Source organism: Aquarana catesbeiana, linkage group LG02, assembly GCF_042186555.1.
Source record: "Aquarana catesbeiana isolate 2022-GZ linkage group LG02, ASM4218655v1, whole genome shotgun sequence".
Lineage (NCBI taxonomy): Eukaryota > Metazoa > Chordata > Amphibia > Anura > Ranidae > Aquarana > Aquarana catesbeiana.
This window is the reverse complement of record NC_133325.1, coordinates 155,091,398-155,115,747: the sequence shown is the minus strand read 5'-3', so window position 1 is coordinate 155,115,747 and position 24,350 is coordinate 155,091,398. Positions and strand designations below refer to the sequence as shown.

At 41.8% G+C, this 24,350-nt stretch overlaps 1 protein-coding gene across 2 annotated transcripts in view; it reads left to right on the top strand.

Moving 5' to 3' along the window:
- HDAC7 (histone deacetylase 7) overlaps positions 1-24,350 on the top strand; it is a 466,455-nt gene that overhangs the window by 191,374 nt on the left and 250,731 nt on the right. The gene's annotated exons all lie outside the window — the stretch shown is intronic.

Here is a 24,350-nt window from a genome sequence, read left to right as displayed (position 1 = left end):
CTTTAAACGTCCAAGGAAAATTTAAATAATGAATTATTAAAAGCAAATGCTGATTAAAGATGCTTTATAGGTTTGACTTATGCGTTCTTATACCCCGTTTTCCCCATGCAATGATTAATTTCAGTACATTGTTCACTTGGGTGCCAGTCATGCCATCAATATGCTCACCTCCATCCATAAGCTTAGGAAGGTGTGCCTGGACATAGGAGGGATCTTGCAGGAGCGTGTCCTTACTTCTAATACATTTTCTTATAAACAATATCAGCACACATCTACCAATGGTGCATCTGTTTTCTAAATACAGTTAGGTGGCCTCATACACAAATGAACAAGGGCAGAGATCTTGCCAAGAAGCCCAGATGTAAGCAGGACACTGTCAGGTTTGGGTCCATCTTCACTTGTCTGCTGCAATATCAATTCATTTCAATAGAAAGACCATCCCAGTACAGACCTTTTATAGGAATGAATGGTAATCATAATGTACATGTGTGATGACCTGGGCCAGACTGTGAAGAGGCTGTTCAGCTCTGAGCAAGCTATGTAGCAAAGATCTCACCAAAGTAAAGATGGGTAAATATATGAATTTTTGTAAGGACTATTGGGAGCAGGCATTTAATCCCAATAAGCAAAAATGTACTAGAAATGGACTGGCATTTAACCACCTGACAGTTTATTACATCTCTTGTATGCAAGATTTCTGCTCTTATTTCTGGATCTGCTGTGGTCAATAGAAGAGTTCTCTCTCTTCCAGTTGGGTTTTAAATGTTTTTTATATTACGAATAATGCAACAGAACATGCTAAAACACACAAAGGTGGGTACAAACACCTAAAAGTCCAAGTTGGATAGAAAAATAATCAGGAATTATGGTAGGAAGATCTCAGTGTTGGACTATCCAACCAACCTCCCTCTTTTAATAACTGTGAGAATCCAGTGACTGATTCAGACCACCAGACACCAACTATATCTGAAATATCTGTTTCGGTGGGCTGTCTTTTTAACTAAGGAATGAGTTTGCTGAAAAAAACAGAACTGTAGCTGTCCACAAAAATATACCAGCCACCAGTTTTCCTAAGTCCAAGTAATAATAAACTGTTAAAAGTTGAAGGGTTAGTTGGTTGTTTTGGGGTAGGGTACAACACTTCTCTCTGTATTATGCTAAATCAACCTGAAAGACTTGCATAATATTATACAGGAAGATGTTGCAATTGCAACCCATATCATTAAATGATTTCATCTCACAAAAAAGATTACACTTTGGTAGTCTCTTTTTTAATGTATTGGAGATAGACGTAGGGTCAAGTAGAAGGTAATTTCGAAACTCATCATGGAAATAATACTGAGAAAGAAAACTCTAAGATCACTTACTATGAGAAAGAAAAAAAGGTACATTCACGTTCAAACTGTGTCTGTCAGACCACAAACTGCTTAAGAAAATATACCAGCAGAAAGCAGAAAGACATAGGTTGGTTTGAACCAGCTCCCAGATAGACATACAGTAACAAGCTCACACATAGGTGAGGATTGTGGGTAGCAGTCGAGTGGCTGACAGATGAACAGACTCAACAAAGGTAAACGACACTTCAAAATACTTAACTCTATTCATTTTCTTTTTATCTCCGCTGTAACCTTGACTGTTCTGTCCTTAATGATCGAACTCACTGTTATATAGCACAGTAATACAGAGGTGATTGTAAATAACAAAAGCTGTATATATATATATTGAAAGAAATGTAAACTGAAAGGTAAAAATGTAACACATTGAACACTCAGAAGTTATAAAGAAATTGCAGACATAAGTTCATATCTGTTGTACGCTGTTCTTTATTACTCCCAGTATAGCTTCCCAGACAGATCACAGGTTAATAAATAGCTCAGGTAAATGTGCTTTTTCAACAATGGAACAGGCCCCTTGTTTTGCATGGACATAAAACACACACAAACCTAGTAAAGTGCTTAGAGATCATAACAAATTGATAATGTCTAATGTACTGTATGTCTATATGCTATGGGATTTTTTTTCCTGTGTGCAATTAATGAGGAATTTGGTATAGCTATTTAGGAGCATATATGTTTGCCAATAAAGAGGGGACCACTAATACTCCTTACATACAGTGCCTTGAAAAAGTATTCATACCCCTTGAACTTTTCCACATTTTGTCATTTTACAACCAAAGACCTAAATGTATTTTATTGGGATTTTAAGTGGCACATAATTGTGAAGTGGAAGGAAAATAATAATTTTTTTTTTTCACATTTTTTACAAATAAATATGTGAAAAGTGTGGCGTGCATTTGTATTAAAAAAAATGCCTCACACAACATTCTGAGAACCATTTCTAGCCATCAAACGCTTGCTATTTCTGCTGTCCCTTATACTTATATTCCTCTAATCGCATAACTGTGAATCACTGACTTACAATTTGTGCAACTTATACATTAGACCCATCAGCATATAACAGGCAGGGCACACCCCTGGAGCTGGTTCCATCAACCCAGTACACTGTATAAAATCAGGCAAGATAGATATGTCTGTTAGGCTCTGAGGAAGAGGAATTTCTCGCAAACGCGTTAGCCAGTTTATGCCTCCACGGAAGCAGTGCCAAGTCATGTGGACAGTTTTTCTGGACCTATGTGGAAGAACTTTATGATATGCTTTTACCAATACAATATGCTTTTACCAATACAAAAAAAGGTCAAAAAAGGTCACTGCCCCCACCTATAACTGGTCTTCACAGCAAGGAGCACTGGAAGGGCAAACGCATGTCAAATAAAACCAAGGAGTTTCCAAGCTCAACTTACCAACCAGTCTGCGACCAACTGTTGGTCGCAGGCTGGTTGGTAAGTTGAGCTTGGAAATTCCTTGGTTTTATTTCTTATGCATTTACCAAGTCTATGTTTGTGAGTATGATACTTACCTTATACAATAAATACCAGTTTATTTAGGGTAATGCCCTAGGTCCACGCGCCTTCTGTTTCTTTTCATGTTCTAGACCCATCATTCTATATACTCTTAGATGGGTTAAAGGTAATTAAAGGCTAACAAAAATTAGCACATAAAAAAAATATAGCGTATACAATTGCGACATAATTCATTTTGTAATTATTATTATTATACACGATTTATATAGCGCCAACAGTTTGTGTAGAGGGGGGACAGCACAAGTACAATACAGTTCAATACAGAAGGGACATGAGGGCAGAATGTTATTAAAAATTACCCGTATTTATCGGTATATAACATGCACATGCGTATTACACACACCTTCATTTTAGGAGGGAAGTTTCAGGAGAAAAACTTTGAAGCAAAAACTTTGAAGCAAAATAAGGGTCAGTGCCCATCAATGCAGCCTCACCATTGCACATCTGCAGCCTCACCATTGCCCATCTGCAGCCTGATCAATGCCATCTGCAGCCTGATCAATGCCATCTGCAGCCTGATCAATGCCATCTGCAGCCTGATTATTGCCATCTGCAGCCTCACAATTTCCCATCAATGCAGCCCGATCAATGCCCATCTGTAGCCTCACCTCAGATTAATGCTGCCTCGGAGGGGACAGGGAGGGGGGTGGAATGAGCGCCGTCAGATTACATACAGCGAGAATCTCCTGTTTACTCAGAGGCCTCTTTAATACAAAGTCCCATCTCCTGGACTGGCTTCTATGATAGACAGAACACTGGTCCAATGCCGGCCCAGGAGACGGGACTTCCTATTACAGAGGCCGCTGAGTAAACAGGAGATTCTCGCTGTATGTAATCTGACAGCGCTCGTCCCGCCCCCCTCCCCATTCCCTCCTAGGCAGCCCAAATTGCAGTATCGGCATATAACACGCACACACTATTTGCACCCTATTTTCAGGGTGAAAAAGTGCATGTTATACGCCAATAAATACAGTACCTTTCCTTTTCAATCTGCAGTGCTGTAACTTTCCGTAAATGCAATGCCCTCTGGCACTTTCCTAGAATCCTGCAGGTGCAGCAGCTCATTGATAATTATCAAACCTCTCCCATACAGATTTAGCACATGGACACAGACAAACAGCTATTCTTAACAAATAGGTAGGAATCGGCAACAAAGTTTGTTAAAATCCATGCAATGAACATAACTCACCCAGAGGGGAATGTTTTTTTTTCTCAACAAAAGTGGAGTTACTCTTTAAAACAATCTACATAATCTGATTGTGTGTTTAAGAGTTCAAGGTAAAATCACTCATACATTTACATATTATCAGGTTATGTGCAACTGGAGAATTTTTGGAGCTGCAGCAGTTCCTGAGCTGAAGATAGCTTGGCTGTTTGCTCCTCATTACAGCACTTTGCTGTTGGAGAGGTTTTATGGTGAATTAAGCTATATCTTGTGTAATGGAGATATGGGGTTAAATCATCAGTAAGCTTCAGTTGCTACTACAACAGTGCATTCAAAAATAAAAAAACAAAAAAGGTAATGTGATTGAGTATACATATTTACTACCCTTTGGTCCTGCCTGTAATCCTCCTTTACAATAGATACAGCTTTGTACAGCGGCCATATGATTTTTGGTAAATACTTCTTGTTACTTGCCGCAGATCAGCTTTCACTAATTTGAATGCACATATAAGGTTTATGGTTATTAATAACCATAAGCCATCCTTTGATGACAAGCCTGTAGTTTGTTTGCAGCATGGGATTGTTTAATATCATTTTATGGGTTCTCTTGGCCTGTTTATTGTAAATGGCACACTGCTATGGATTCAGCATCTCCTTTATTAATGTAAATATGAGCTCTTTTATATTTATGTTTAACTTGCAAAACACGATCCAAGAATGGATCAAATATATCCATATGAGTAATAACAAGTGGCCTGCAGCAAGATTACAAGCCCCTGCTCAGTGTTCAGCAGCAATAAAATTCTATTAATGGAGTTTCAAAGTAGAACTTTTCTTTTTCCCGAGTTTAGCTTTAAGCCAACAAAACCCAGTAGTTGACTTTTCCTTTTTCTTCTTATTATTATTCATTTACCTAGAATTTAAATGTTTCTAGCAATTTTCCATAATTCATAGAGAATATTAGACCAGTTTAATCAGTTCCTCCCCTGAAGGAGCTTACAATCCAATCTCCCTTCTCCAGTAGTACACAGATACAGTAATGCTAGTTTTGGGTAGAAGCTAATTTCCCTACCGATATGTTTTTCGATGAAGGCTCAGTTCATGCTAATGTGACATAGCATCTGACTTGTGAGACCCCAAGTTGGGTCACATGTGAAATTCAATGTTTCCTTATTAGAGCTGTCTTAATACTTTGATACGACTTCAATGCCACAGAAAGGAAAAATTCATATCAAAGTTGGACTCAAAGATGCACCAAAAGTCACGCAACCTTTTATTTTACAGACAGACACAGGACCATATGTACCGTAGGTAAATAGAGAAGTGGAGCTGACTGGGGTTGTCTAGAAAGAGTTGAGCAAAAACTAGAGTAGCCAAGAAGAAATGCTGCTAAAAATAACTATACTTTAAAGCAGGAGTAGGCAACTAAATAGCAAATACAAATATAATAAAACAAATGTCATTGAAAAAATAAAAACTCAGCCTACTTTAAAAGTGGACATTGTCAGTCACTAGAGCAGGGGACAGTATCAGCAGGGCAGTGAACAGTGTCAGTAGAGCAGTGGACAGTGTGTTGACTGTGTTAGTAGAGGAAAGTACGTTGTCTGTAAGGCAGTGGACGGTATTAGTAGGGCAGAGGAAGGTGTCAGTAGGGCAGTTGACGATATCAGTAGGGCAGTGGACGGTGTCAGAAGGACAGTGGCCGGTGTTAGTCAGTAGAGCAGTGGACAGTGTCAGTAGGGCAATGGACGGTGTCAGTAGGGCAGTGGACGGTGTCAGAAGGGCAGTGGATGGTGTCAGAAGGGCAGTGGACGGTGTCAGTAGGGCAGTGGATGGTGTCAGAAGGGCAGTGGATGGTGTCAGTAGGGCAGTGGATGGTGTCAGTAGGGCAGTGGACAGTGTCAGTAGGGCAGTGGATGGTGTCAGAAGGGCAGTGGACAGTGTCGTAGGGCAGTGGACGGTGTCAAAAGGACAGTGGACGGTGTTAGTCAGTAGGGCAGTGGACGGTGTCAGTAGGGCAGTGGATGGTGTCAGTAGGGCAGTGGACAGTGTCAGAAGGGCAGTGGACGGTGTCAGTAGGGCAGTGGATGGTGTCAGAAGGGCAGTGGACGTTCTTAGTCAGTAGGGCAGTGGACGGTGTCAGTAGGGCAGTGGATGGTGTCAGTAGGGCAGTGGATGGTGTCAGAAGGGCAGTGGATGTTCTTAGTCAGTAGGGCAGTGGACGGTGTCAGTAGGGCAGTGGATGGTGTTAGTAGGGCAGTGGATGGTGTCAGAAGGGCAGTGGACATTCTTAGTCAGTAGGGCAGTGGATGGTGTCAGTAGGGCAGTGGACGTTCTTAGTCAGTAGGTCAGTGGACGGTGTCAGTAGGGAAGTGGATGGTGTCAGTAGGGCAGTGGATGGTGTCAGTAGGGCAGTGGATGGTGTTAGTCAGTAGAGCAGTGGACGGTGTCAGTAGGGCAGTGGACGGTGTCAGAAGGGCAGTGAATGGTGTTAGTCAGTAGAGCAGTGGACTTTGTTAGTAGGGCAGAGGATGGTGTCAGTAGAGCAGAGGACAGTGTCAGTAGTTTTTTTATTTATTTTATTTTTACTATTTTTTTAGCAGCCCTGTTGGGGGCTTTGGTAAAATAACAGGAGTCTAAACAGACCCCTGATGTCTCACTTTTGTCAGTAGGGCAGTGGATGGTGTCAGTAGGGCAGTGGACAGTGTCAGTAGGGCAGTGGATGGTGTCAGAAGGGCAGTGGACAGTGTCGTAGGGCAGTGGACGGTGTCAAAAGGACAGTGGACGGTGTTAGTCAGTAGGGCAGTGGACGGTGTCAGTAGGGCAGTGGATGGTGTCAGTAGGGCAGTGGACAGTGTCAGAAGGGCAGTGGACGGTGTCAGTAGGGCAGTGGATGGTGTCAGAAGGGCAGTGGACGTTCTTAGTCAGTAGGGCAGTGGACGGTGTCAGTAGGGCAGTGGATGGTGTCAGTAGGGCAGTGGATGGTGTCAGAAGGGCAGTGGATGTTCTTAGTCAGTAGGGCAGTGGACGGTGTCAGTAGGGCAGTGGATGGTGTTAGTAGGGCAGTGGATGGTGTCAGAAGGGCAGTGGACATTCTTAGTCAGTAGGGCAGTGGATGGTGTCAGTAGGGCAGTGGACGTTCTTAGTCAGTAGGTCAGTGGACGGTGTCAGTAGGGAAGTGGATGGTGTCAGTAGGGCAGTGGATGGTGTCAGTAGGGCAGTGGATGGTGTTAGTCAGTAGAGCAGTGGACGGTGTCAGTAGGGCAGTGGACGGTGTCAGAAGGGCAGTGAATGGTGTTAGTCAGTAGAGCAGTGGACTTTGTTAGTAGGGCAGAGGATGGTGTCAGTAGAGCAGAGGACAGTCTCAGTAGTTTTTTTATTTATTTTATTTTTACTATTTTTTTAGCAGCCCTGTTGGGGGCTTTGGTAAAATAACAGGAGTCTAAACAGACCCCTGATGTCTCACTTTTGAGACAGAGAAAAGAGACAGAGGACACAGCCTCACCTGCACAGGCTTGCCCTCTGATGCTCTTTGGACTGGATGCTGGGGTACTTTACAAGAGGCTACACTTATGGATTGATCGTCCAGGATTCTGCGAGTAGAGTCTCCTTTCTGTGCTGCACCTTAAAGCTATTTCATGGTCCCCAGCCGTGAACCTATAGACTGTTCCAGTCTAGCTGTACCTGTGCTAAAGCTACTTCATGGTCCCCAGTGCTATGTGCCTGGTTGCCTCTTCAATGTTTTGGGAAAGAACCGGTTGAATCTTCAGCGGTTCAAGCGGGGTTAACACTACACATATATGCATATTATATTACGCATGATACAAAAACAATTGTGCTTTTACAAATACAATAAGGCTAGAGTCACACTGTTTCATGCATTGCAGTGCACATAGTAGTGCATGCTCATTGGTGTGAATGGGCTCATATGGTCTCCCTTTCCACCTAATGCAGTGCTTAGGTGTGAAGCAGTCTTATAGGAAAGAATGGGATTTTTACTTTGAATGTGATTGCTTTTCTAAGTGGATATGTAAATCTGTATGCTGGCCTGCAATTGCACACAAAAATCTGACTAGAGGAGCCATCTTACCTGCTGACATGCTCTTCCTGACAAATACAAATTTAGGGAATATTTGCTTATTCAGGATTGCAGCTATAAATTGAGGTTATACTACAGAAAATGTTATATGGAAGTTTCAGTTTACAATAGAAATGATAGGCAAAACATCTGTGTGTGTATATATATATATATATATATATATATATATATATATATATATATATATGTGTATATATATATATATATATATATATATATATATATATATATATATATATATATATATATGTGTGTATATATATATATATATATATATATATATGTATATATATATATATGTATATATATATATATATATAATAAAATATAATATACTGTAATACAATATAATTATTATTTTTATACAGGAATCATATAGCGCCAACAGTTTGCACAGCGCTTTACAACATGAAGGCAAACAGTAAAATTACTATACAATTCAATACGGGAGGAATCAGAGGGCCCTGCTCATATAATATAATATAAATAATAATAAATTTTTTCCCTTTTTTTGTAAGTGATCACATTCCCTCTGTTTCCTCTGTTCTCAGTTGCATAAGAGGAGGGAGGAGAAGCAGCAGCACACTGATCTTCCCAGTGGATGGCTGTGCAGCGGGAGCATGTCAGGACAAGTCTGAACATTGGAGGAGATTACACTGAGTTCCCAGCACAGCTAGAGCACGATGTGTTCTTCTGCTTAGTGTGGTCAGTTTTTAATAGGAAAGCAAGGGGACTGGTAGGGACACCAGGGATTTCACATAAAGGAAGCAATACAAAGAACAGAATACTTTCTCATACAAGTACATGATACAGCAGGCACATATCAGGAATATGAAGTGCTGGGTTTACAAACGCTTTAAGTCTATGCTAAGCCAATATAGCAAAGCTGTAAAATATGCACTTTTCTAGTGCAGGTTAGAGACTTGAAACTGGGGCCTTATTGGTGGCTATGGGGACAGATTTTTACCACAACACCAGAATCCCTTAGGCCCCTTTCACACTGGGGCGGTTTGCAGGCGGTATTGCGCTAAAAATACCGCCTGCAAACCGCCCCTAAACAGCCTCCGCTGTTTATTCAGTGTGAAAGCCCGAGGGCTTTCACACTGAAGCGGTGCGCTGGCAGGACGGTAAAAAAAGTCCTGCCAACCGCTTCTTTGGAGCGGTGAAGGAGCGGTGTATTCACCGCTTCTAAACTGCTCCTGCCCATTGAAATCAATGGGACAGCGCGGCTATACCGCGGTAATACCGCGGCTATAGCCGCGCTGTACGAGCGGATTTAACCCTTTTTCGGCCGCCAGCGGGGGGTTAAAACCGCACCGCTAGCGGCCGAATACAGCCGCAAAAACGACGGTAAAACAGCGCTAAAAATAGCGCTGTTTTACCGCCGACGCCCCCACCGCCCCAGTGTGAAAGGGGCCTTAGGCTGGGTTCACACCGCCATGCGGAGCGGCTCACAGCAGGGGGTCCGATGCGTCCCTGTTCTGTTTCAGGTCCGACTTCAGTCCAAATTTTTGTCTGAATTCGGACCAGAAGACACACAGGACTCCTGTACGATTCGCTCCACAGCCGCCCTGGAGATGTGTGAACCAGCTCCATAGAGAGCGAGTCACAGTCTCCTGCCATGAGAATTGGATGCGGGGAAACCCACATTCAATTCCCAATAGTGTGAACCCAGCCTTATATGATATATCGTGAAAGTGGTTGTATTAAAAATCTGGATTGTTCTAGTTGTATATTTTATTCACACAGTATAAATGAATTAATCAATTTTTAGAGAAAATATGAAATGTTCCCTGTAGAGGGCATTATGCCATTTAGATTGCAGCGTAACATTGAGGAAACAATATTTTCATAGAATGATATGAACATACATCCTGTGCTGCAGACTGCAGGTAGCTTTGTTTTACCGATTCTTCACTTATTTCATTCTGAGATCATGACCTATTTCCCACACTTCTCACAGGTTAGATCTGCTACTTGCAGCTGTGTCATTTCTCATACAATTCTCGGCCAGTGAAACTAAAGGCTCTTATCTCTTATGCAGTAACTTACAGCTTATCTAAACCCAAAAATAAATATCTAACAAATTGTAATTTACCAGTCTTTAGATATTGTGGAAATGTTCACTTTTTATATTTGGGGTATTTTGTAGCCCACAAAGATTGTCAGGAACAATGATAATTGAGTGCAGCACAGGAAGTTACCAGCTGACAAGATTTCTAACAGGATCAATGGGTATTTTTTGCACATCTGAGCAGATATAACAAAATGCTAGAAATACCGTATTTATCGGCGTATAACACGCACTTTTTTCCCCTTAAAATCAGGGGAAAGTCGCAGGTGCGTGTTATACGCCGATACCCTGCGATCCCGAGCTGTCAAAATGTCAAAATCGCCGGCCGCGATTTGAAAATGGCGCAGTCGGCGCCGAAATACACAGAGCCGGTCCTCGGCTCTTTCAGGCGGCTCTCGTTTACTTTCGGCTCCACTCGTAGTCCCGAGCGGAGCTATCCGAACATACTCGAAGCCCGGGAAGCAGGGACAGGGGATCGAAGGCTGCACTGGGGCAAGGCTGCACTGGGGAAGGCTGCACTGACAAGGCTGCACTGGGGAAGGCTGCACTGACATGGCTGCACTGACATGGCTGCACTGACAAGGCTGCACTGAGAAGGCTGCACTGAGAAGGCTGCACTGACATGGCTGCACTGACATGGCTGCACTGACAAGGCTACACTGACATGGTTGCACTGACAAGGCTGCACTGACAAGGCTGCACTGACATGGCTGCACTGGGGAAGGCTGCACTGACATGGCTGCACTAGCAAGGCTGCACTGACAAGGCTGCACTGGGGCAAGGCTGCACTGAGAAGGCTGCAATGATGGGCATTTAAATGTAAGTTTTTTTCCCTTCAACTTCCCTCCTAAAAGTTTTTTTTTCCTTAAAATTCCCTCCTAAATTGGGGTGCGTGTTATACGCCGGTGCGTGTTATACGCCGATAAATACGGTAGTATATTTAACTTCTTCATATCCGCGCTATAGCCGAATGATGGACACAGCGTGGACCTACTTTGCCAGGAGTACGTCAATAGAGGATTTCCCGTGCCCGAGCAGCCTGCACGTCCCCTGCTCCAGGGCACGCGCGGCGTGCTCTGTGATCAGTGAGTCTATGAGACTCGGCTGATTACAGATCGGAGTAAGGGATCGATCCCAACCCCTTACCACATGATCAGCTGTCAGCCAATGACAGCTGATCATGTGATGTACACAGAGATGGTAATCGGCTATTTTTTCTCCTCGTGCTGATAGCGTCAGGAGAAAAAAAAAAGCCGATCACCGGCGGCTCTCAGAGGGACATCAGTCCCAATCAAGGAGAGCTCCCGCCAGCTCATCTGTGCTCACCTGTGCCACCTGCCAGTGTACAACAGTGCCACCACCTACCAGTGCCCACAGTGCCACCTATCACTGCCCACAGTGCCACCTATCAGTGTAACAAATCAGTGCCTCATCAACAGTGCTGCCCATCAGTGTCACCTACCAGTGCCCATCAGTGCCATCTATCAGTGCCACCCATCAGTGCCACCTATCAGTGCCCATTAGTGCCATCTATCAGTGGTACCTATCAGTAACACCCATCAGGGCCCATCAGTGCCATCTTATCAGTGGCCATCAGTGCCACCTTATCTGTGCCCATCAGTACCGCCTTATCTGTCCCCATCAGTGCCGCCTTATCTGTGCCTATCAGTGCCGCCTTATCTGTGCCCATCAGTACCGCCTTATCTGTCCCCATCAGTGCCGCCTTATCTGAGCCTATCAGTGCTGCCTTATCTGTGCTTATCAGTGCCCATCAGTGCAGCCTATCAGTGCCCACCAGTGCAGCCTATCAGTACCCACCAGTTCCGCCTCATCAGCGCATATCAATGAAGGAGAAAAATTACCTGTTTGCATAATTTTATAACAAACTATGAAACATGATTTTTTTTTCAAAATTTTCCATCTTTTTTTGTTTGTTTATCAAAAAATAAAAGCCCCAGATGTGATTAAATAACACCAAAAGAGGTCTATTTGTGTGAAAAAAAATCATTTGGGTACAGTGTTGTATGACTGCGCAAATGTCATTCAAAGTGCATCAGTGCTGAAAGCTGAAAATTGGTCTGGGCAGGTGGGGGGTTTACGTGCCCAGTAAGCAAATGGTTAACAGACCAAAGGGGAGAAAAAAAGATAAGTTTATTGTTAGGCCACTGAGGTCGAAGCACATACATCTAGATGTGTTTGGGGGATCTTTCTAAGGCCCTTTTCACACATGCTGTCCGATCAGGTCCACATACCTGTTTTTCAGGTGGACGTGATCGGACGCTCCATGCACCTTTATGGAGCGACGAATGTTAGCAGTGACATATCCACTGACATCCAGCGCTATCCAAATCCAGACGGAAGGAAACCGCTAGGCCAAATCCAGATGGAAGGAAACCCTATTTTCCATCAGTCTGGCGGCTCGGTTTGGATGGAATCGGATGTTTTCATCCGATCTCCCATAGAGGACAATGGGGCTCTGACAGGTCTGTCTCTGCACAGTGAGAGGAGATGTACCGGTCATCCGCCTGCTTAGCGGAGATCAGCGGATCGATCCCCTGCTGAGCAAGCTGAGTCCGTCAAAAATGGACAGCCCTGTGTGAATGCAGCCTAATGCATGTAATGCTTTTCTATGGCTGAATTTACACCTAGATGTTCAGCTGCATCTGAGTTTACACCAACAATAATTTTTTGCGTCCCAGGACTGTTTAACCTGATTTTCTGCAGCTTAAAACAGCTAAACGTGTGTTACCATATGTAGAAAACAGATTACAGGGCACACATACAAAAATGACATTTATCCTGCAAGGCTAGTTAAAAACACCTGAACATATTCAAAAATACGGAGGTTTGGTCACATTATATGGTCATATAGTGCTAAGCCCACTTACTGCGACAAAGTACCCAGTCTATTTGCCTTTAGTAAATCAACTACATAGTGTCATGGCTGACTGCAAGCAATTCTCAGCTAGCTGAGCATGATCTGTCCCAATAGCTGTGCTGGGGACTGACTATGTCCTGGAGAAGCCCAGCTCCTAAACCTTTAACCTTTTGCTAAGACAGTGCTCAAATCTAGTACAACTGTTGAGATATCTGCCTCCAGACAGAGTTAAACCCTGATATACACTATGAGTTTTTTTTGTTCAACCCAGTGGGTTAAAAAAAAAAAAACTGTCAGCTCTGGTCAGAGCCGCTGTATTAACTATGCAAAGTTAGTGCAGCGATTTCCCAGCTGAGCTGTTTTGTTATGACAGGGTGACGGCCCCCTCCAGAACACTCCGATCAGCGCTCTCTGCCATTGGCTGAGAACGCTGTTCGGGAGTCGGTCGGCTGCCAGCATGCTCGCCTGACAGAAGCTGGCCAAATTGCTGGCTTCTGTCGGACAGACCGACATACAGACGGCTGGGTTTTTTTGCCCGATGTCTCCCGACATTCGGCCAGTGTGTACCAGGCTTAAGTATGGTATACAATGCTTCCCAGACCCCCTTGGAGAACTAAGTACAAATTTTCCTTGGTGAAAGCTGTAGAATAGAGCATCTAAAAAGATAAGCTGAAATCTTTAAATATTTGTTTTTAAGTTTTGATATGTGACTAGAAACATGTAAAACACAGATATCTCCATTTGGCCACAAAAGTGGAAATAACCTTTAAATCACTATGTTTCCTTGAGTAGTTGGTACCTCTTGCATATATGATAATTGGCAGGTAGTATAAGAAACAAGGATACATCTTTGGTGTACTAGAGGTGTTCTCTTTTACAAGTTCATACCATCCTTCCTTTTAAATACCAAGCTATAGTATGTCATTTACCACACAAGGCCAGGACTTGCTAATTCTTTGATCTACTGATACTGGTCACATCTGACTTTTCATACAGTAATACAATTGGATTAAATTCTGGTGATTGTGCAACATTTGAGTCCTTAAGTAATTTCCTTACATTTAAACCATGAGGAAGAGGGAGGTCTTTGAGACTCCGAAATGCGTTGGAGGTCTGTTGTCCTTTCCATGGTCAGTTACTGAACTTTTTTGGACTTGTTTGCTTGGTACTTCTCTGGTGCAACTGTAAATTGACTTTTTAATTTGGTGGATTCTGTTTCTAAAGAACCCCTGTTAGGGGAGTTGAACCCAAATCATTTGGCTCCACTAAGACTTCATATCCAGCACCTCGCTCTTATCTTACCTTTATTCAGGCTTAGCACAATTTCTTCTACTCTTTCTATTCTACCTTAATATAAAGAAGGATTATGGGTAAACAAGCATAGCCTAGTTGAAAAAATAGAATTTTTCAATGCATATAGATGTATCATAAAGAGTTTACCATCTTCCAGGAAACCTGTCATGAGAAAAATTTGTAGACCGTAATTGCCGCCCTCTTCAAGACGTCTGTCTGATTGTTATGTTGATCCTATTGCTTCTGCAATTTCTTGGTCTAGACCCAGAACACCTATATAGAGCTGAAATTCTGACCTCACTCACACCAGGCAATGAAGTTAGCAATGGCAGCCTACATATCCTCTCAATACAGATGCCCTTGAACATGTGATCAGTTTTGGAGAGCAACTTGACATAAACAGGGATAAAACAGAGGCGCCACTCTAAGTGCAATGGATCAAATGATTTTTTAATATCAACTGTAAACACGGTACTCACAAAGGTACAGTCATGACAGGCATGTAGGCATATAATGCCGGATGTCCGTGAAGTGAATAGGATCCGTTGGCTGGATGGCTGCGATATCTAGGAAACAGGCTGCGCCGGTAGATGCTGACACTTCCTGTCACTGGAACGCACCCTGAGAGCCACGGGGATGAGGTCACTTCCGGAAAGTATAGCCAATAGGCGACGCGTTTGCGGAGCTACGCTCCTTCTTCAGGCCTAACAGAGGCTATGATAGGTCGAGGCTTAAATAGCCGACGGGCAGCACTGATAGGTCTTAGTGACTCACAGCTGAGTTGTTTATAAAACGGTCAATCATAGCATATGAAGCCAAAACACTGACTGTTTGTCATACGTGCAATAAAACAAATTTAAAAATAAATTTACAAACACATTGCAAATTATGCAAAAGGATCATCTATTGAACATTGATACAGAATTAAAACAGGGACCACTAATTCAATCTCTATGTCTCATCCCCTTGGTTGGTATGTATCAGTGCCGCAAAAAATTATGCCTGACATGCAAACATGTCAATCATAGCCAAACCTATCAGATTAGAAGCTTTTTTAACGCTCTACAGAGTTTGTAGTCTACTGCTTGATCTGCCCGTGTGGCTTGCACTATGTGGGTAGGACCATACGGACCCTGAGGAAGAGGTTTGGGGAGCACCGCCGTCTCATTGAGGCAGGAGATGACTTGCATAGTGTTCCCCTTCACTTCCTCAAAAAACATGACCACTCCTCTTCGGGCCTCAGGGTCTGGATTATAGAGTCCATTTCCGGTGCGCTCCCACTGGAAGAGCGTTTCAAATGCCTCTGTCAGAGAGAGACGTATTGGATTTACATTTTGGCCTCTCTTGCCCCTGGGGGCTTGATTGAGGGAATAGAGGTGAGTAGTCTGATCTGACTGCCTCCCTCTGAATTACCTCCTTCATTCACCTGCCATTGTTGCAGCATTCTTACCATTACCTTTTTTAGCATGTGCATACATGTATATGAGTACATGTTTTAAGTTTATTAGTTGACATGGATATACCACATAAATCTCCACGATTATACTCTAAACAAAAACATTTCTTTATCCAGGTTTTTTCTTCTAGTTCAAATGTACTTATTTTTGTCAGGGACCCTTATGGTCTCTTTCTCTCACAAGTAAGTAATGCCTCCTTCTCCTTTCCTTTCCTTTTGATAGTATTTGTGTAGCGTAGTCCCTTTATCACATTTCCCTTCTTTCGTTCCCCTCCTCCCCTTCCCTTCTTTGCTTGATAGTCAATATATAATGATATAGCATTGTGAATATGCAGTACTATACGTGCGTGTGCGCATATAAATATATATACATGCATGTGTGTTTTTGTGTGTACGTATGTGTGTGTGTTTACATGTGTGTGTTTATCTTCCCACCCCCTCCTTTACCTTCATACTTCTGGGTATTTATAATCATTTAATAACCACCCCTCTTTAGCATGATCAATCAGTCCCCCATTTTAAACCATCAAGCCATAGGGCCACAAGTTTTTAGTCAAGTGTTCAGTAAAAACACACATTCTCTTTTAACTATATTTCATTTTCATTTTTTCATTTTTATTTTTGTTTTCTTTCAATATTATTATTTTCACATTCACTTCATTTTACCTTTCTTACAATACATTTTAATCACTATATCCACCAGTAATTCATTGCCGTTCAGCGATCAGTTTTTTACCTATCAGTACAACACGCATCTCCTATCAACATAAGCACTGGGGCTTTCACATTGGGATTGCAGATGAGGCTTCTTTCAGGCACTTTACAGGCGCTTTTTTTTAACGCTAAAGCGCCTGAAAAACGCCCCAGTGTGAAAGGGGTCTTAAGTCTTAATATTCGTTTGCACACACGTAGACATACATTATATATAGGGTTTCTTTTAACTCTGTTTTCTAATTCTGTATCAATGTTCAATAGATGATCCTTTTGTATAATTTACAATTTATTTTTAAATTTGTTTTATTGCTCGTATGACAAACAGTAATGCCCCATACACACGGTCGGACATTAATCGGACATTCCGACAACAAAATCCTAGGATTTTTTTCGACGGATGTTGGCTCAAACTTGTCTTGCATACACACGGTCACACAAAGTTGTCGGAAAATCCAATCATTCTGAACGCGGTGACGTAAAACACGTACGTCGGGACTATAAACGGGGCAGTAGCCAATAGCTTTCATCTCTTTATTTATTCTGAGCACGTGTGGCACTTTGTGCGTCGGATTTGTGCACACACGATCGGAAATTCCGACAACGGATTTTGTTGTCGGAAAATGTTATAGCCTGCTCTCAAACTTTGTGTGTCGGAAAATCTGAAGGAAAATGTGTGATGGAGCCTACACACGGTCGGAATTTTCCGACAACAAGGTCCTATCACACATTTTCCGTCGGAAAATCCGACCGTGTGTACGGGGCATTAGTATTATGGTTCTATATGCTATGATTGACCGTTTTATAAGCAACTTAGCTGTGAGTCACTAAGACCTATCATAGGCTATTTAAGCCTCGACCTATCATAGCCTCTGTTAGGTCTGAAGAAGGAGCATAGCTTCGCAAGCACATCACCTATTGGCTATACTTTCCGGAAGTGACCTCATCCCCGTGGCTCTCAGCATGCGTTCCAGTGACAGGAAGTGTCAGCATCTACCGGCGCAGCCTGTTTCCTAGATATCGCAGCCATTCAACCAACGGATCCTATTCACTTCACGGACGTCCGGCATTATATGCCTACATGCCTGTCATGAATGTACCTTTGTGAGTACCGTGTTTACAGTTGATATTAAAAAATCATTTGATCTATTGCACTTAGAGTGGCGCCTCTGTTTTATCCCCAGCTATGCCAGAAGATTCCTTCTTACTCTTCAACTGGGCTGCCTTCCAAAGTTGCTATTATACAAATAACTGTATAGACTTTTTTTAAGTCAGTGTTTTTATATTTTGTCGTTGCATTATTCACCATTTGTTTTATTCCTATACCGGGAGCAACCAGGTTGGAGGCAAGCATTGAGTTGGTTCCTAGCGCTCACTCAATCTCTATATGTGTAACTTGGCATAAACTACTTTAAAAGCATTGTTCCCTGTAATAGTATTTACTAGCTTCACTTTATATGCCTCTCTGTCAATGACTTTATTTACTGGCCATACAGGTTTTCCAAGTCCATTCTTAATATAGTTTTGCAACTTGACTAACTGGCTGAAGTCTGCATTTACAGACAATATGTTGGATCACTGTAACATACTCATTCTACTGGCAAAAGCAAATTCATTATTATTTCAAATGTGTGTTTCTAACCAGCTGAAGGTTGCCAATCAGATAATGCGTCTATTTACGGAAGTAAGCAAAAGACTGCAAGTGGAGTCATGATAAGCAGTGTTTTGCTAGTGTACATTTAATAAGGATTACTCAATAACAGCAGGCAGGAAACAGCCCTGAGAGTGTGTTTGGGTTAATGGGTGGAGGAGATGCCAGCCTTAAACTGGCATAGATTGAAATCATGTAAGCTACAATTGCATTCAAAAGAGCTTTGGGAATATGGCTATTAGCGTTGTGATTGCAGTGTTTGCAATGGCAAAGGACAAGTTTCAAAAGAATGGGTCTCCAGACTAGACCCAAATCATCCTTGGTATATTGTGATGATTTGTAGGCAAATACTATTTGAGTTCTGTAACTGGTATTACAGTTTTTGCAGTTGCTCCAACAGAAGCCAGCGTCCTAATAATGTGACATCTATTCTAACTATGCATGTCCACATTTAGACATATAAAAGCGTGAAGGGGCGCTAAAGATACAAACACTAAACTTATACTGTGGAACAATTGACAATAAAGTGCAATAAACCATTCAGTCCAAGTAGTGACAATGAGAAAAAGTCCTTATAAAGGTCATAAAAAATCTTTTATATCAATGGATTCCTTCCTGCTTTAACGTGAAATACTGTTATAAACCATCACCAGCTATTGCTAATTCACCCAATAGTGCCCAACTGGATGTACACTCACCAGATAGCCATGACCTCTTTAACTAAAAAGGTCTGAAATCGCCTGGGTTGATAAGTCTCCTTCAGAATCTTCTTACACCTTTAGGGGGCCCTAAGCAACTCTCCTCCTCTCCACCATAACACTGCATAATAAAAAAGGGAACCGATATAGCAGTGATGGCAAACCTTGGCACCCCAGATGTTTTGGAACTACATTTCTCATGATGTTCATGCCCTCTGCAGTGTAGTTGAGCATCATGGGAAATGTAGTTCCAAAACATCTGGGGTGCCAATTTTCGCCATCCCTGCGATATAGTATAATACCATTTATTTATCACAAATATAAAACAAATAAAAAGATGCTTACATTGTAGAGTGCCCTCCCCAGCACTAGGATAACCCGCATAGATGTTTTGAGGAGACGCTGCTGCTCTGCTCACGCTCTAGAGCCATTGTGCGTTCTACTGGCCGATTGGTGAAAACCAGAAGGCAGGGACCCGGAAGTGATGTGACTAGTAATCTACGCCTCAGGGGATCTCCCCTGTGTCAACCAGCGGCCAGCTACAGGGGAGAGAAGAGAGTGCTCAACAATGGCTGGTAAAGCTGGAGTGGTGACATTACCCATTGGCTTCAATGGCTCATCCATTGTCAGTGCTCCCTCATCTCCCTTGAAGCCGCAGATGGCTGAGAATAGGGGAAATGATCACGACCGGATTGGCATAAAATAGGTAAGTATATACATCTTTTTTACTCAGGTCATTGACCATAGGTGTTAGAAGGGTGAAGGAGTATTTGTAAGATGGGTTATACCAGAATTTTTCTTTAAAGATGAAGTGGGGGCCAAAACTTTACTGAGGTATAAGTTGGGTACCAATAAGGACCTGGAAATCATGTGTGCCTCACTCATGGCTGCTGCTTCTTTCTTTAAAAAATGTACTTCCATTAAACTTCTGACAGTGAAGTCACCGCAGAAGTTCTGACGGTGAAACTGACAGATGGTGCTGGAGCACTGCAATCACAGTGAGTCACTCATGGTGCTGCCTATCCATTCAGAAAATGTATGCTTTTCAAAGATTATAAGGCATTCTGTAAATGGACAAGGGGAGATTATGATGTTCATGTGCACCTTGTCCAATCACACAATGCCTTGTATTCTTTAAATGTTAAATGTTTTCTGATTGGAGGAGCTCCACAATTAGCTGTGTTCCAGCCCAAACTGTCAGTTCCTCCGCCAAGACTTCAGAGGTGACATCACCGTCAAGAGGTTGCATGTAAATCAAATTTTTTATTAAGTAGGAAGCAGCCATTAGAGGCATCTTATTAGTACCTAGCTAATTAATGTTCCAATAACTTTTTTGCCCCCCATCCGCTTTAAATGACAAATGTGACTGCAAAAGGTAGAGCCTTGTTGCTAAAATGTGCAATAAGAAGCAATGGGTGATTGTCTCAAAGGCGATCCTACCTGTAGTTCTGGTAGTGCTATATCAAATGGCTGGTGCTGATGTGGCAGATGTTTTGAAAGCAAGAAAAAGCTCAGGAAGAGTTTAAACCTGTTCTAGAGAAATATTTTCAACCTCTGAAAATGTGAGTCTCAGAGTCCATGGTAAAACTGCTAAACTGCATCAGGAAAAGTGGTGGATTAAAGGGCCGATGGCTTAGCAGGATAATACAAAAACGGGAGTGTTTTTTTATATCAAACCTGTTAGGAACCTGGACAAATAAACTGAGTACTGTATATACTAATCAAATACATAGGCTGATGTTACCTTAAAGCAAAAGAGGAAGAGAAGCGCCAGGCAAATCCTAGTGCAGAATTATTTTATTGGATTAAAATACAAATTGTTGATAGTATAAGGTGCACTCACATACTGTAGTACTAGTGAGGGTAGGTGCTTTCCAGATCCAGCATCACAGAAGAGCCGCCGGGGTGTCCCTATGGAAGGGTCCATGAGCACCATGTGTCAGCAGGAAGCTAAAGCCTCAAGGGACCTGGGGAGGACACCGGCTGTGTATCTCTGTGTAAGAGTGTTCCAGAACTGTCAGAGTGGGGAGCCACCTATCACTGTGTCTGGCCAACCAGAATGCATTTCGAAGGCATGGCCAAGTCTCCTTCATTAGCTCCTTCATCATGTGCTGATGAAGAAGGCTTGGTCATGCCTTCGAAACACGTTCTGATTGGCCAGACACAGTGGTAGGCGGCTCCCTACTCTGGAACACTCCTACACAGAGTTACACTGCCAGTGTCCTTCCCAGGTCTCTTGAGGCTTCAGCTTCCCACTGACACACGGCACTCGTGGACCCTTCCACAGGGAAACCGCGGCGGCTCTTCTGTAATGCTGGATCTGGAAAGCACCTCCCCTCACTAGCACTATGTAAGTGCACCTTATACTGTCAACAATTTGTATTTTAATCCAATAAAATAATTCTGCACTAGGATTTCCCTGGCACTTCGCTTCCTTTTTTTGCCTTCCTTTTCCCATAGCAATCAGGTGCCCCAGACCGTGCCTGAAGCAGCTTCGCTCCCTTTGCAGCATTTGTTTCAGAGACTCAGAGTTGACAGGGGCGCACCCCCTAGAACTCTATGTTCTACTCATTAATGTCAGGACTTTGATCGATTGATTTTTTACAAAAACTTTTGTTTTTTTTATTTATTTTTTATTCAATTTTTACCTGTACAATATATTTTTATTGTTGCTATTGATGAACCAGCATACCTATGCATGTCCTCATACCCTGTTTCCCCAAAAATAAGACCTAGCGTGATTGTCGGTGATGGCTGCAATATAAGCCCTACCCCCCAAATAAGCCCTAGTTAAAGTCCTTGTAGGTCTTATTTTCAGGGTAGGGCTTATTTTCGGGGAAACAGGGTACTATTTGTCATAATAAGGCGTTTCAGCGCTGAGTGTTACACCAGTGCTTTATGTGTGTGTGTGTGTTTTCTGATGTTACCTTAAACCAGAACTTCACCCTTAAGGGGAAGGTCCACTTTATTAAATCATGACTGTATCAGCACAGAGTGGTACTGTGGATACTCTACAGATAAACAGTGCCACGTCCCATTAGGATTGAAGAAAAATTGTAAAAAAGGCTTGGACTTTTTAGGCACGATCGGACAAAATGTACAAAAATATATTTTTATTATATAAACATAGTACACAGCATAAATATTAAAATCCACATTGATGAGTCAAATACTATTTAGAGTAATGCATCTATATATAACCAACTTGTAACTACATGGAGTCTGAAAGATGAAAATAACATTTCATTGTGGTAATGAATCCAAGAGTGCGGCTATATTACAGTAAAGCGATGTAGACTGGATCTTGGCTCTACATGTTACGCACCTTGCACTTCATCAGGAGCATCAGAATGATACATAATATGAAATATACATATTATACATATTATTGGTCTTACATATAATCATTCAATTGATCTTTCAATGTGACCATTAATCAAATAAAAACCAAAACCTTTTGAGAGCACTTCAGAGTCTAGGACCTTTCTGCCTCAATTGACAGTGGCAGAATTTCATCTATTACTTCTGATCATTCAGATATCTTTGTGTGTGCCAGAGAACTGATCACAATACAAATTGATTATACCTTCTTAGTTTAATCAATCTTTTTTACGTTTTTCACTGACTGATAGTCTTTTAGTTCAATCTAATTTTATTTAACTTTTTACAAAATATACAAAGAAGATGGAAAAACCAATACATTGTTCAAAGGTCAAAGAAAAGAAATGGGTACATGCGGATCATTGAGCTGTGAAATATCAATATGCTTTATGTCTAGTTTTCGATATATAACATTTACAGACTTATAGATAAAACATATTGCCTATGACCGGATATATTTAGCTAACCGTGAAAAAGAGTCTCTTTTTCATCAGCCCCCAAGATCGAGGACAGATAGTATTTTCAATCAATATCATCAGTTGAGCACAAGCACAGAACAATGTGCTATGAAATATTTTAAGTGATGTTTGTGATCAGTCATACCTTGATTGGCCACTTAGGTTCACACCTTTGCATTTTTCATGTGTTTTTTGTGCATTTTTGATATGTGTTTTTTGTGTTTTCATACTCTGTCATTGAAGTCTATAGGGCCAAAGACCTATGTTGATGCACCAAAATAGCTCCTGTAGTATTTTTCCTTGCGCATAGAGGTACAGGTGTGAACAGACCTCAGGGGAACAAATTGTTGTTTCTCAAACCAGAGGCTGAACATCACTGTGCTGCAGTGTGTACCCTCACATTTGTTTTCCGATAATGTTTTATTGAAAAAGAACAAAAACAGCAATATGCATCTTACAGCAATTTTGTAATAACAGTAAGTCAGAAGGTGAATAATTGACATTCAAGAAGACACATTTACAGCATGCGACTCAGAATAGTGGACTATATCAAGTGGTCAACAGGAAAAATACGTAATGAATAACACAGATCAAACCTTTAATATGGTCAGTTATACATTGATAGAAACACTAAGATATCTGGAGTCTCACTGTAAGATCAATTATCTTACATTTTATTACATGGGTTTACTCTGTTAAGCCCAGATGAAGGGGGTGATGTTAGGCCCCCTAAATGTTTTTACTGCTGTACCCAACTATTATTTGGTAAAAACTCAGTTTCTAACGTAAACATTTTGGTGTGGCATTTTAATTTCCAAATTAGAGTTTAGCCTACACAACCTAGGATGACTGTGGTAACCCCTTGGTCTGCATAAACTGTCTGGTCTAAAGGGACCACAGCTACATAACAGTGGCATTATTTTGAACACAAAACAATCACCCATTTTTAGCTTCAGGTTCCAGTGTCATCAATATAGCCCCTAAAGCACCCATAAAAACAGGCATAGAAGCACGTTAAATTGCAAGGATGTGATCGGACCTAAGAAAAGACATTGTACAGATATTTTACAAATGTAATGTAGCATGTGTAACCAGATTAAAAGTGCTTTTTAAAAAAAAAATCTTGATATGGCTGTCAGCTAGATTCATTTCAGCTTTGGGTCTAGCATCTCTGTAGCCGTGTAAGGCTCCATATTACATACCTCTCAACTGTCTCTGATTTGGAGAGTCTGCCCCTCTTTCTTCCTCAGTTGTCCCACTTTTTAGCCTGATATAAAGACCTATCAAAAAGTGTTTTACTTCACTAAACCTTTTATCTAACTTTGAAATTATTCTATGTTTTTACTTTGAAAAAGCCGAAATAAAGGACAATTAGTAATAAAAAAACTTGGGTTAAACCAATTTTTTTTTTTTGCACATTTATACTCATGGTCTGCATTACTAGAGGTATGGCAGGAATATGTTTGCCTAAATAATGCATGCTATAATGTGTTCCTTCTTTCCAATCTCACAAAGTTAGGAGGTATGATATTGCCCTTCCTTAAAAGCTTTCTCCAGAGGTCTGTG